This window comes from Coenobita brevimanus, chromosome 62 (genome assembly GCF_032717465.1).
Source record: "Coenobita brevimanus isolate Jiangsu-jjx chromosome 62, ASM3271746v2, whole genome shotgun sequence".
Classification (NCBI taxonomy): domain Eukaryota; kingdom Metazoa; phylum Arthropoda; class Malacostraca; order Decapoda; family Coenobitidae; genus Coenobita; species Coenobita brevimanus.
In genome coordinates this window covers 10,807,468-10,821,258 of record NC_137015.1, presented here as the reverse complement: position 1 = coordinate 10,821,258, position 13,791 = coordinate 10,807,468, and positions in this window count along the sequence as shown.

Genomic DNA, 13,791 nt, shown 5'->3' with positions numbered 1-13,791 from the left:
AAGCTAGTTTTTCATTTTTAAACTACATACTGATACTCTAAGGCTTTGTAATGGTAATTTTTAAAATATATTAAGCAGAGATTCTTTGTGTTGGTAACACTTCATGGTACGAGCGAAATTACTACTACGAGTCCTCCTAGGAGGAACTTTTAGAAGCAACTCTCAGCTACAACCACTTTTAGTAGTAATTTTAGGAGTACTTCTAGAAGTTTATATTAATACAGGCACAGGAATAGAAATTTAGCTTGTTATACCACGAGGTCAAGCATATAGAGCAGGGCAAAATGGAGGATAATTACGGCAAAGAACCTGCCCCCTCCCCCCCAGTAAGATGCCATATGTGGTAGGTGATAATATCTAGACTTATGTGGCTCAGGGGAAAAAAGTCACCAGCTGAGCATTAGGTTGAAAGGATGAGCAAATGTGGGTCAGCCAACTGGACGCGAGGTTCACTGGTTTTCGCATTAACGTTTTGATGATTGGGATTTTCCTCTGACAAAGATAATCGTCCGTAATAACAAAGGGTTACTGGAGATACTTTCACTTATTCAGTACAAGTGTTGCTTATTTTATTTGGCTGCAAGATACCGTTGTGTGTGTGAATAACTTGTGTAGGTGGTTCGCCAATGTTGCTGCTATTGTTGTTGTGACATTAGGCTCATCTGAAACGTGAGCCCGGTAGATGGTACAAAGGAGTACAAAGGAAAGCAAACAGCAACAGGCCTTATGGTCCTTTCGAGGCTGTTTGGTACAGAGTAGACTATGACTACAAGATCTAACTCTACATGCTGAAGGATAAGGATAGTAAAACAAGAAGGTTCCCCCCGCCTCCAAACCCTCCAGCCAAAACTGGCAAGAAAAAGTGAAAAAAACCACCACGCAGCAGTCCAACATCCTCCTTTCGAAGGATAGTTAGTCAGGTGAGGGAAGCTAAAATAAATGGCCAACAGAGCCGCCTGATTATATCGGTGCCACCAGGAGAAAGCGTCCCCTTCCAGCACCAATTTCGTCATGAAACAGCTCATCAAGATAGTATTTAGTGTAGCGGGGTCTGTTTCGTGAGGCCATCACGCCCAGAATAACAGTTAGGGTGGGAGGCAGCACGTCCACTGCCCCTCACACCTCTACGGTCACCACGCATCAACCCTGCTGTAAATTAAAGGTTTTGCCCTACATGTGTTTCTCTCTCTCTCTCTCTCTCTCTGAAAACAAATGCTTAACGCGTATTGTCCGGGGTCGCCCTCCCCTCGTAGGATGCGGCGTCAGGCTATCTAATGATTATTGCTCGTATCTAACTACCTTTCTATCTATATATCAATAAATCCACATACATATATATATACAGGTATACATATTTATATATGTATATATATATATATATATATATATATATATATATATATATATATATATATATATATATATATATATATATAGAGAGAGAGAGAGAGAGAGAGAGAGAGCATGCATGTATAAGATGACTATAATCAGTTTGATTTAACCTGAGGGAACTGGTCCACTCCCAGATCTTGATTACTAAGCCGTGGTTGCATGAACTTCGCTGAGCCTTAGTTATCAGGTAGACATGAGTTCCTTTGATACAAACCAAACCAACTGTCCAGTCTGTCGCCACCTGGCCGTCAATTGGGCTGAAACAGGTTAGGGATCTTCAGGTTATAAAAAACGCTCTACAGTAAGGTGTGTGTGTGTGTGTGTGTGTGTGTGTGTGTGTGTGTGTGTGTGTGTGTGTGTGTGTGTGTGTGTGTGTGTGTTTAGGTCAATCAGGTAGCAGGTCATCAGCAACAGTAACCCAACACACATCGGTCACGTCACACACCCCGGGGCCACGGAAAACCCTCAACCACACCGGAACCCAACACCTCGCCATTATCAACACCACGGATGATCAACACGGTGCTCTCATTAACGCCTCGAATCACCTGACTTTTCGTTATATTTCTGTTACCCTCAGACAGTTATTATTTAATTCTGGGGAGATTTTCGAACTAGATAGGTTAGATATAGCCTTCCTTAATTCCTTCACTACGAGAGGCGATTCCTTTACAGAATTACGTTATGTGGAATGACTACAAATAAAGTAGGAAAATACGCCATCAGTCTGACAAGGTTAAATATTAAGATCAAATGGCTTCCACATACGTACCTTAAAGCTGACTGCATCCTCACACAAGAAGAAACTGTAGTCATCTATTAATCATACTATGGCCCGTTGATATTAACCATAGCGCTTTTCAACCTACTGGCTGTTTAAAAGCACGAAAGAGAAAACAGACCATCCTATCGAAAGGCAGAAAAAGAGAAAAAAGAAAATAAAAAAAGGAAAACAAACAAACAAACCATGATGTATTCACTTCGAGATACCCCGTGATATCTGTCTATCTGTATTATAATGATCCGATTTCTGTGTGTTTGTTTGTTGCCGTAACACAACAAAAACGTGCATGTAGCGCAAATTTTTGTCAGAGTAAAGTATCGTTAAAATGCTCTAACTTGAAGAATAAACTAACATTCAGTCCAATCGGGCCACCGGTTCCCGAATTATGACTCATTTCTGAAGACAGGATGTGACTTGACATCGAACGAAGTGAGTTCGTATAAAAGACTGCAACTCTTAGACAGAGGGAAAAGAAAGCCGAGGAAAACTTCGAGTTGACGAGTTGTACGTAATAGACTGATAATACTGGTTAGCTATTTCACGAAATACATGAGCAGAAAAGGGCCAAATTTTTTGCTTTCCACGATTCCTCATCCTTGAAAATCTCGTCTGGCGTCGTTTTCAATAAAACACCCAAGAGCATCCGTAATAGTGAAAGGGTTAATTACTTTCGCCACGAAAGACAGAGAAGCTATAAAGTCATCACCGTTCTGTCTGTACGTCGGAGTACAAAAAAGTTAAATTAAAAAAAAAATTATATATATATATATATATATATATATATATATATATATATATATATATATATATATATATATATATATATATATATATATATATATATATATATATATATATATATATATATATATATATATATATAGATAGATAGATAGATAGATAGATAGATAGATAATATAAATATCTATCAATCTATACCTCTATTTATCTGTCTATCAATCTTGCGGAGGGAACTGACAGTTTTGCTTGATGTGGATATAATTCTTCCAAATGGATCAATCACGGCATTGTGATGTTAAGACAGACACAAGGGTGATAACAGTTTACAAAGTTTATAATGTTCCTATGGATTGAAGGATGAGATGATTAACCCTTCCAGAAGATGAAACTGTTATTATTTTATCTCTGGTATCTCCAGATGATTTCTGTTAACTGCAGTGAGCTCATTTGTAGTGATAAGGAAAGGAACAGTCTCCATTAACCCCTGACGACCCCATTCTCTCCCAAAGTTATAAAAAATCGTCTGAAGCTAACAGGAACACATTCTATGGCTTACCTGGGAGTGAAAAGAAATGACAGTCAGTAATGTTCCTATCCGCTATCAGGCAGCAGTTATTCCACAATGATAAACCCACCCGGAACAAGTTTTAAGTAGGGTGGGTCTCCCCTGTAGAGGCTATGCCACAGTTTTTATCTAGGAAAACGAAGTTTTGCAGAATGGTTGATTTCCACTCGGGCCAGGTTTTAGGCACGGTGTGACTTCCTCGCTCCCTCCGAGGAAGGAGGAGCGGCCTACAGAAGGGCAACGCAGATATGCATGACCAATATTTTATGCCTAAGAAAATGAGACTGCACAATGTAAGAACTCCTGGACCAGGTTTTCGCCAGTGTGTGTGATCCTGGGGACCGTCCCCACATGTAATTAATATTTCTTTCCCTTAGAAAACTACAGGGGTGGCTATGGCTATCAGAACCTTTTTTTTTTTTTTTTTTTTTTTTTTTTAAGAGTACAGAGCACATCCCTCGGCACCGTAACGCTGAATTAGTTTTTGTGTGTGTGGCTTGGAAAATGAGCTGCCTGTCTATCTATCTATCTATTCATCCATCCATCCTCAGCACCTCTTCCTTATTAGTTTATTTCTGTATTTTGTACAGTACATTAATACAGTCCTTTATGTTAGTTTTGCAATCTATGTCGATGTAAAGGAGGCGCAAGTAACATACAAGAATATAAAAATTTGTAATATGCAATGGTAAATCGTCTGATGGCGTATGTAAATGTACTCTTGCTACTTCCAGACTACTTTATTTTACCTACGAAGGATCTTTTGTAATGATGGGGCTGAAGAAGGTGCATTTAACCCCTTCAACTCGAAAAGTTTCTCCTAAGAAAAAAAAAAACTGCTTGAAAGTAGTTAGAATAAAATGCAAAATACGTCACTGGATTGAAGATTTTAGACCTGGAGTTCCCCCTAATACTTTTTTTATAGCACTTACCTCTGAGCCTCAACCATGTCTGACAAGGAAGCGGTTACATCCAGAGCAGTAGGTGCATTCAATGGCTTACCTGAGGGAGAAAAGAAATGACAGTCAGTGATGTTCTTATACACTATCAGGCAGTAATTATTCAAGTTATTCATGAAGCTGTTTTTAGTTATTTCTATTAATGCTTCTGTCTGTATACATATCTTCAGTCCTTTTCCGCACCATCCGGAGCAAAGGAGCTCAGAGCTGTAGGATGCTAAGTCCAGATATTTAAGACGAGTGACCAGCCCTTCATCCTTGAGAGGCATTATGTGAGCAAAATACCGCAACCACCCACCAGATGTAAACTTTATTGGGTAAACTTGTTTGGAGCTTTTTAACCCAGAGAAATTATTACTCAGCTTAGTAAGTGGTGTTCTGAGCTATGAGAATACACTTGGCTTGTCATTTTTTGCAGTCACCCGTACAGTAGGTAGCACTTTAGATATGCCATTGAAGAATACACTTTCTAATTCCCAATAGCCTCAGGTGGTGATGATACTAACAAAGGTAATGATAATCGTGATGGCGACTGACCATCATTTCACTCATGCTGGAGGTCATCCTGGTACTCCATTGTTATGTGTCAAGTGGGTCTCATTAAGGCTGATGCAGCGTCAGGTCAGCGCTATTATTAAGATGTGACACAATTACATTCCATGACCAACCTGGGTCAGCAAGGGCATGTATCTGTCTATCTGTCTGTCTCTCTATCTATCTATCTACCTATTTATCGATCGATCTATCTGTCTTTCTGTTTGTCTGCCTACCTATCAACCTATCTATTAATTTGTCTATCTACCTATCTGTACCTTAATATTCGCTTGTACATCTCTCTTTCTCTCTCTCTCTCTCTCTCTCTCTCTCTCTCTCTCTCTCTCTCATTAACACATTTTCCATACATAGCACCTAGGGTAATTTCAACGTGCTAACTTCATCTGTTAGTAAGGCAGAGGTATTTGGGAGCCTCCTTGCATGCGATTAATATTTTTGTATCGGCATAATTTACACGAATAATACACAAAAAATATTAACATTGCATATGCAAAAGAGGCATACTGGTAGACAGATAGATAGTAGATAAATAAATATATATATATACAGAGAGAGAGAGAGAGAGAGAGAGAGAGAGAGAGAGAGAAAGAGAGAGAGAGAGAGAGAAACAAAAGAGCGGAGGAAAGAGATGAGAAGAGTAATAATAATAATAACAATAATAACAATAATAATAATAATAACAGTAGTAGTAGTAGTTGTAGTTGTAGTAGTAGTAGTAGTAGTAGTAGTAGTAGTAGCAGTAAGATGCTAAGTGAATCTCCTAATACCACAAGGATAATATCAACTCTCTTGGCTCCCTCGAAGGTAAGCTTAGTGGAAAGAGTGCAGACAGGGTGGAAAATCAGCCATGGAGGGCCCTGATTATAGACCTTAGGGGATATTCTGGGACTGTCACGGGCTTTCTCCTTTGGGATGGTGGTGGGGACTGCCTGGGATGTCGGTCAGGCAGGCAATAAGAAATCAATTACGGTAAATGAGTCAGTGATTTTATTTGAGAATCGGTCGGCTGGTTATAAATAAGTTAGTGGATGTGTTACTGCAGTGAAGGACTGAGTGAATGCTAAAGTCAGTTAATAATTCTGCTGATGTAGGTGAATGAGGTAGCGGATCAGTGAATGGAAAGTGATGAACAAGTCAGTGAAAAAAAACAAAAATAGGAAATCAGAAACCAGCCAGTAAATATTTCAGAGAGTCAGAAAGTTAGTCGGTTCATTAACAAACATCAGGAAATTTATCAGTGAATCAGTGAACCAGTCAGTCAATAAATACCCAGAAAATAGGTTACTGAATCATCAATTAGTCAGTGAATCAGTAACCGAGTCAATGCATAAGTTGGTGGATTTAAAGGTAAACAAATCTGTGAATAACAACCAGATCAGTATATTATTCAGTCAGCCAGTCACATTGGTGGTACCGTGAGTCATCCAGTCTATCATACAGTCACTGGTATTCAGTCATTTTGTCAATCATAAAGTGACTGGTATTAAGTCATTCAGTCAAGCATACAGTCACTGTCAATAGGTCACTCAGTCAGGCATACAGTCACTAGGTCATGCAGTCCAATTATGCCGTTGGGAAGACATTCAGGATATACGTGACTCAGAAGAGTGTGATTTGTGGGGTGTGAGGCAGGAAGACTGACGTGGTGGTGGTGGTGGTGGTGGTGGTGATGGTGGCATGGTGTGGTAAGATGTAGCGTAGTACGGTGGTAGTGTGACGCGATGTGGTGTGGTGTAGTGTGATATGGTGTGACGGTATGGTGGTGGTGTAATGTGGTGTGGTACAAGTGTGGTAGTGTGGCAGCTGGGGCAGGGGAGGTGGTGGGGGGTGGAGGTCCCCTCAACAGCGTGGACATTATACGGATGTGGTGTGGTGGTGGGGAGGGGCGTCAATAAAATCAAAGGTCACGCCGTTCAGCAATTGGGCCAACTGGACGCCGGTTGGGGAAATCAGCCGGCCGTATTCTTGTGGTCTAAGGAGGATCCATTTTCTACTTTGCACTCTCCTCTAATGACTAATACTCTCCCCGGCACAGTCAGGGAGAAAATTCTTAGTATTTAACCTCTTCTATTTCCCACTTTACTCTGCTGGTTAATATCCCCCAATACAGACAGGGTAAAAACTTTGCTCTTCTACTTCCTTCCTCTGCTGGCTAATATTCCCCTCGGTACAGTCTGGGAGAAAAGTTTGTTTAGTATTTTACCTCTTCTACTTCCCACTTTCTCTGCTGGCTAGTATTCCCCCTGGTACAGACGGGGACAAAAGTTCGTGCAATGCTTCACCTCTTCTGCTTCTCATTCTCCTAATACACTTGCTAATATTTCTCCTGGTACAGTTGGGGACAAATGTTTGCCTAGTATTCTACCTCTTCTACTTCTCACAGTCCTCATATTCATAAACTGAGAGAGGCTTGGTATGTTTTTCTGCCCATACTGTAGATGATTCACTTTAATTGATGCGTCAGGGAGGAACTGGTGGATATAACCAAAGTGTGAGGCAGACGCAGTGGATCAGTGACCGAACTTTCATACCTAACTGCTCCTCTTCCTTCCCTATTTTCTACATATAAACCCATTAACCCTCCGATGAGAGATTATCCCAAAGCTATTAAAAAAAAAAATCGTCAGAGAGTGGAAAAGAATAAAATAGAAATATCAGTGTAGTGCAGAGATTAATTTACTGTTTTATGTGCCCTTCAGCTCATTTTACTGTGAGAATTAAAACGATGATGATGATGATGATGATGTTTTCTTACGTGTTATCTATGAAGGCTCGAGAGTGGCCTTCAAAATGTGACCTCCCTGCATTTCTGTACCTACTCAGCAACGACCCCTAATCCCACGACACACCACCTTCCTTCATATACTTCACCATAAGGTCCTTCTGTCTGGTTCTTGGCCTACTTCCCTCTCTTCTTCCGACTACCAAACTATTTATATATCATCTTAGTCAAATTTTCACAATTCTCTCTCTCTCTCTCTCTCAATATGGCCACTAAGAAAAACCTCTAGTCAGTAAAGCGAATAGGAATAACACGAGATCATATGGTGAAAGGATAAATAGTGACAATAACATAATACTTTTTTTCCTATAATGAGTCTTGGATGATTAGTGAATAGACGGTTGGTTCATTTGACTGGCAACTCCGATAATAGTTTCTCTTACTTTTGTTTTCATGGTCCTGTTTCAAGCTGCCCTTTTTCATCATCATCATCATCTTCTCTGTCCACCCACCTTCAAAAAACAGTGACAGGAGTGTGCAATCCGGCCACTACAATAATTATATACGATTAATACATCCAGACCCATATTCTTCTTTGTCACGTATACGCGTTCGAGGCTAAGATATACTCGTCAACTTCATTTTAAAGTTATGTGACTGGCTTATGTTCTTGGCCGCAGTAAAGGATCTAAATACCTCCAAAACCTTCTCGTGTATCCGAATCGATGGGGGCAATAATAATCATCACCCCGAATGGTCCTTTGGGCCACTAAAACACTGGGCGTCTCATCTTATTTATAAGAGGGGGATTACGTCGATAAGTGTGATGATAAAGAGGAGGAGGGCGGTGCCGTGATTCTTTTATCTCCTTCATCTCCTTCACATCCATATGTCTTCCTCACCTGAATACAACTGTGTGGCGGCAGGAAGTACAGATAACTAAGAATGACATCGAATGAAGGAGCTGATATTGTATTTAACTCTTTAACTTTGAGAGGTTCCCTTTAAAGCTGAGTACGATGGTCTGCTGGTAGAAAGATGAAATATCAACTCGTCTTGGTTGCTCTGCAGAGCAGACCGAACAACCGCATGTATGCAGCTGCTTCTGTGGACAGTCCTACAAATACAGTACAGTAATACAATGTGTAGGGATCCAGTGCCCCCTTGTGGTAGTCAGTTCCTCACCAGGGTCGGATCAGAATCCTTCCCATGGTGAGTTCCAGGAAAATATGAGGAGGTTTGGCTCTAGGGTGAACGCCGTAGCTGCTCCACCCAGGATGCAAAGCACCACCACGTGTGGGCTAATTGTCAGCGCCAAACCCATCCTGGTGTGAAAGGGTTATTACTAAATCACTCACTGAGAAAAGTAGTCTGACGCTGGCAAGAAAACTGATTTAATTGTCTTAACTGTTAAATATGAAAGAGGCTTCCCCTAAACCGAATACACAAGCCTGGAGGTGACAAGACCGAAATAAAAAAATATCGTAATGAGGAGGCTATGACGACGACAGGTTTCCAAACATACAGGTGGTTTCCCCGGCCAGTGGTAAGACGATGCGAACACATGGTTCACATGGTTGGGTGAGCGCGTGCTTGTTTGCTTGTGTATCTAGACCACTGGCTCCTGCCGCCGCTTTCACTGCTCGATAAACTCACTAGTCGCGCTTCCGGACACAGACAGTCGCATTCGCGTGGGCTTAGCAAGCTCCCTCGAACCTCGTCTTCTTTTGCGATATACATGCATGTTTCACTTAAGTCTTTCAGCAGAGTGCCGTCGTTTGCAGGTTATTCTTGCTGCGACCAGACGTTACTTAGCTCAGGAGAATCTCCAAGTGTTGGAGGAGTTAATGAAGGATAAATCTAACCCTTCATTTCGAAAATATCCTAAGCTGAATAAAACAATCTGGATATAACTAAAAAGTAATCGTATTAAAGTTGTTACGATACTATATTCTTGCATGGTGTCAGTGTCTCTTCAATAATGACAGTTTTGGAAAAGAATGAGACACATTCTTAAGTGCGTAGAAGGCTTCCTAGCACCTCTTCCTTATCAATATAATTTTATCTACAGCACGTTAATGAATGTTTTATGCTATTTATCTTTCTTATATCGACGTAGTTGGCATAACAACTTACAAGAACATTAACAGGCGATATTCTCGTGAACCTTGAGTGCTCCAAGCCACCTTTTTCTTAGCGATTTCTTTTGCGATCAGCACAATTATTCCTACTCACTAGAGACATGGCTTGCTTATAATACGTGAAAAAGAATAATAATGTGCCATATACGGGAAAAATGTGTAAGGAAGTGACGCTAGGCAGCCTTCTCAGCCAACGAGAACGCGGAACTAGGGGAAATTTATTAGACTACGTACTAGCACCCTTTCCTTCACTATGATGCTTCGTTTTCTGTATACCGCCAGACAATTCAATCCAGCTTAACTTCTTCATTTCGCTGGTGTAACGTATTCTTGATTTCTCTCGTTACCACTGACGATATTATTTAGTTTAGGAGGGACTTTTCGTGCTGAAAGGGTTAACCCTTTCAACACGAGGATACCTTTTAAATTTTCCTCTCGCTGTCTTTGAACAACTTTATTCAACATCAGGGAGACATCTGGCGGTGAAGGGGGTAAAAAAAAAAAAAAAAAAATCTTCTCTACGGCGTCTCCCCAAAGATTAATAACATCGCTCGAAGGTGGCCAGAAGAAATGAAGAAAGGTGTCACTGTACTGAGCTGTAAACAAAATATAGGTCTAGGATAAGTCGGTATGGAGATGGTGTTACGAAGCCTTCTAGGCCAAAAGGAATAAGACCATTTATACTTACGTGCCCGCAGTTCATTCACTTCAAGTAGGCAGAGATTTTCGTCCTTTTGCCGCCTGTTTCCCATAGTCCAGATAAAGACAAAAGTATACCACATCTTTCCCATAATACTTCTTCGTGACTAACTCTACTTTCTCGTTTTAATCTCTTATGTTCTTTTTAATTTCCTGTTCTTGTTTTAATCTCTTATGTTCTTGTTTTAATCTCTTATGTTCTTGTTTTAATCTCTTATGTTCTTGTTTTAATCTCTTATGTTCTAGTTTTAATCTCTTATGTTCTTGTTTTAATCTCTTATGTTCTAGTTTTAATCTCTTATGTTCTTGTTTTAATCTCTTCTGTTCTTGTTTTAATCTCTTATGTTCTGATTTTAATCTCTTATGTTCTTGTTTTAATCTCTTATGTTCTTGTTTTAATCTCTTATGTTCTTGTTTTATTCTCTTGTTCTTGTTTTAATCTCTTGTTCTTGTTTTAATCTCTTGTTCTTGTTTTAATCTCTTATGTTCTTGTTTTAATCCCTTGTTAACTTCAGCATCACGATAGAGAGACGGAAAATTTGCGACTAAATTGAACAGACATAGGAACCACGTGTCAACTATCTAACGGTAGGCGCCTGGTGGTCTAGTGGTTTGGATGCCTCGGTCGGTGTGATGGCCTTGCCTTGGGCGCATGGGTACGATCCTTCAGAAGTAACAGAATTTGCAATGCCACTAGGGGGAGTAGGATGGTCATCTAACTTTAACCCCTTCAAGACAAGGACGGAATCTATTTTATTCTGACAACTACCCAATGATTTTTATTAAGGAAGGACCTCCAGTAACGATAAGGTTATGGCCCTTTTGTTTTCATCTGACAGAAATGGGACACTCCTTCAGCTTGGAATACTATGCCGCGGTTGCATTAAATTCAATGACTCTTAGTTATGACGTGAGAATTAGTCTGCTTGGCTGCTACTTAAAATGACCCTCTAATCTGACTACACATGGCCACCAACTGAGCTGAAAAGGTTGGGAATCATTGTCAGGTTGGGGTAAACGCACTAAAATGAAAGTTACATCTATTATTCAGGTCCAAAAAGCAAACCCTAAGCTGAATATAACTTCCTGGATGCAGCAAGAATGACACAGAGCAAAGATGTCATAGTGGTGAAGGAGCTAAATGAGCTGGAATTCTTATAGTCTAGCCTCGGGATCCTACACCATGAAGGGAGTAACAGCGGACTGGCTATTGTTATTTATAATTTCTTTAACGACAGAAGTGGTACTGGGAGTGGCAGGAGTGAGTGAGAGTAGCACTACATGAGGCTTTGTGTGGCTCGTGATGCGGAGGTGAGAGTCATTCTGCTTCTCTCTCTCTCTCTCTGTCGTCTGCCCACCACCGCCTCTTATATCCCCGACACAAACAATGTCTTCCCACCCAAAATGAGCCGTGGAAAATGGTCGCATAATAATCGAATTGTGTGAGGGTGAGACAATGGGAGGGACTGAGTGAGGTGTGTGTGTGTGTGTGTGTGTGTGTGTGTGTGTGTGTGTGAGAGAGAGAGAGAGAGAGAGAGAGAGAGAGAGAGAGAGAGAGAGAGAGAAAGAGAGAGAGTCAGTTTAGCACCAACAGGAAGAAGCAAGAGGCTGTTTGAACTCTAATTACTTCCTCATATTTTTTTACGATGCCCCGTGACCTCTGGATTATGCACTTATGCCCCGGTGTTACGAGACTGCATAATAGGAGTTCATGCCACCTTCTTAGGTATTAATGATAACTCTCCATCGCGTTTGCTGGGTATTGCTGTTAGTGGTGGTAGTAGTACCAGCAGCAGCAGCAGCAGTAGTAGTAGTAGTAGTAGTAGTAGTAGTAGTAGTAGTGGTGGTGGTGGTGGTGGTGGTGGTGGTGGTGGTGGTGGTGGTGGTGGTAGTAGTAGTAGCAGTAGTAGTAGTAGTGGTGATGGTGGTGGTAGTAGCAGTGGTAGTAGCAGTAGTTGTTACGGTGTAGATAGTACAGAAGATGTAGACGGTATAAAAAATGTATTGTAGAAGGATCAGGGAAAAGAGTGACGGCAGACAGCAAGGGAGGTATAGCCAGAGTAGTGTAGAGGGAGAGAAGGAGAGACAGCAGTGAGAGGCGGAGAGGACATGCAGTGAAAGAGATAGTGGCGAGGAAGGGGAATGCAGACAACAAAGAGGCAACAGTGAGAGGGACACAGTGGGCAGTGACAGAGGAAGAGTGAGACAGTGAGAGAGAGAGAGAGAAAGTGGTCAGTGACAGGGAGGGAGTGAGAGAGACGGCGGGCAGTGAGAGGAAGGGAGTGAGAGAGACAGCGGACAGGGAGAGGGAGGGATTGAGTAGCGAAAGAGACAGCGGGCAGTGAAGGGGAGTGAGGGAGACAGCGGGCAGTGAGAGGGAGGGAGTGAGAAAGACAGCGGGCAGTGAGAGGGAGGGAGTGAGAAAGACAGCGGGCAGTGAGAGGGAGGGAGAAAGTCAGCGGGCAGTGAGAGGGAGGGAGTGAGAGAGACAGTGGGCAGTGAGAGGGAGGGAGTGAGGGAGACAGCGGGCAGTGAGAGGGAGGGAGTGAGAAAAGACAGCAGGCAGTGAGAGGGAGGGAGTGAGAAAGACAGCGGGCAGTGAGAGGGAGGGAGTGAGAAAGACAGCGGGCAGTGAGAGGGAGGGAGTGAGAAAGACAGCGGGCAGCGAGAGGGAGGGAGTGAGAGAGACAGTGGGCAGTGAGAGGGAGGGAGTGAGAAAGACAGCGGGCAGTGAGAGGGAGGGAGTGAGAAAGACAGCGGGCAGTGAGAGGGAGGGAGTGAGAGAGACAGTGGGCAGTGAGAGGGGAGTGAGTGAGAAAGACAGCGGGCAGTGAGAGAGAGGGAGTGAGAAAGACAGCGGGTTGTGAGAGGGAGGGAGTGAGAGAGACAGCGGGTAGTGAGAGGGAGGGAGTGAGAGAGACAGCGGGTAGTGAAAGCAAGGGAGTGAGAAAGACAGCGGGTAGTGAGAGGGAGGGAGTGAGAGAGACAGCGGGTAGTGAGAGGGAGGGAGTGAGAGACATTGGGCAGTGAGAGGGAGGGAGTGAGACAGACAGCGGGCAGTGAACCATCAACGTGGACTGGCCAGCGAAAGAGAATGAATGAGCGAGTAACCTACATATCGCCGCAGCCGCCTCCCTGCACACACACACACACACACTTCCGCTTTTTACAACAAAGAAGTCTTTTCTGTTGTGCCCCAATAATAATAATAATAATAATAATAATAATAATAA